The sequence below is a fragment of the Phalaenopsis equestris genome, unplaced genomic scaffold (assembly GCF_001263595.1).
Source record: "Phalaenopsis equestris unplaced genomic scaffold, ASM126359v1 Scaffold000134, whole genome shotgun sequence".
In the NCBI taxonomy this organism is placed as follows: domain Eukaryota; kingdom Viridiplantae; phylum Streptophyta; class Magnoliopsida; order Asparagales; family Orchidaceae; genus Phalaenopsis; species Phalaenopsis equestris.
In genome coordinates, this window is record NW_018164576.1 from 4018861 (window position 1) to 4020072 (window position 1212).

Below are 1212 nucleotides of genomic sequence, written 5' to 3' on the forward strand. Positions count from 1 at the left end.
TATCATGCTTCCTCTGAAGTTCTTTGGCTCTAATCAGAGATTGAACCTCCTCCAGAGTAATAGTTTGCACCCTTCCATAGAGCATCGCATCCTTGAAATGCTCGTAGCTCTTAGGAATAGAGTTTAGCAACAGCAGTGCTTTGTCCTCATCGTCCATCTTGACGTCGATGTTCTCGAGGTCGTTGATGATCTTGTTGAACTCGACGATCTGCTTTGAGATAGATTTGTCTTCATGCATTTTGAAGGAGTATAGGCGCTGCTTCAGAAAGAGTCTATTAGCCAGAGACTTTCTCAGGTAGAGTACCTCAAGTTTGGCCCAAAGTGCTTGAGCCGTTGTCTCCCTCGACACCTCCCTCAGAACTTTATCGCCCAGGCTCAGGATTATCAAACTGTGAACCTTGTCCAGCGTGTCGATCTTCTCCTTCTCGGTCATGTCGGTCGGCAATGCCGCCGACCCTTGCAAGGCTTCTGCAACACCCTGTTGAACCAATAGAGCTCTCATCTTTACTCTCCATAGGCCGAAGTCATTGAATTTCTCAATGTCGAATTTGACGGAACTCATTGTCGTGCCTAGGATTTCTTCCAATGAATTCTACCTGCTGCCCTTCCAAGAACTAGACTGAAATCACCAAAATGTTGTACTATTGTATAACAACCAAAAGTTTTAAGCCTAAACTTGCCTTATAACGCCTTTTTATCCAAGAAATTCTCACCAAATTTCTTACCTTCTCCAAGTGAACTCCGCTGCCTTCGTCAACTGAAACGGAGAGCTTCGATCCCTTCTGGCAGAGATCCCACATGTTCACCGGAGAAAACTTCCTGTTATGTGCTCGCGCCTCCTTTCCGCAGGCACTCCTCTGCGTCTCACATGAGAATAACTGCCTCTCCAGAGCCGTCGCGCCTCGCCAAACTGCTCAGGTCCTCCTGCTTCGCGAACTCTCGAACAGGGAACTCCCCGAACCCTTCTCTACGCGATCTCCACATCTTCCCTCTGGTCGAGCTGCTCACAAGACCCAAATCCTCGGTTGGCAGCCTTGTCGCAAATTTTCGGCCCTCGCTCGATGACTGTTCCTCCTTCTCGCCAAACCGCACAACCTGCGGTGCGAATCCAGTCGATCAAAGCTTTCACTGCTCACCGAATCTGTCGCGATTCGGCTACCTGCGACACGATCCGCTTGCTCCTCTGTTCGTGAATGCCGAACTCCTCTTCTT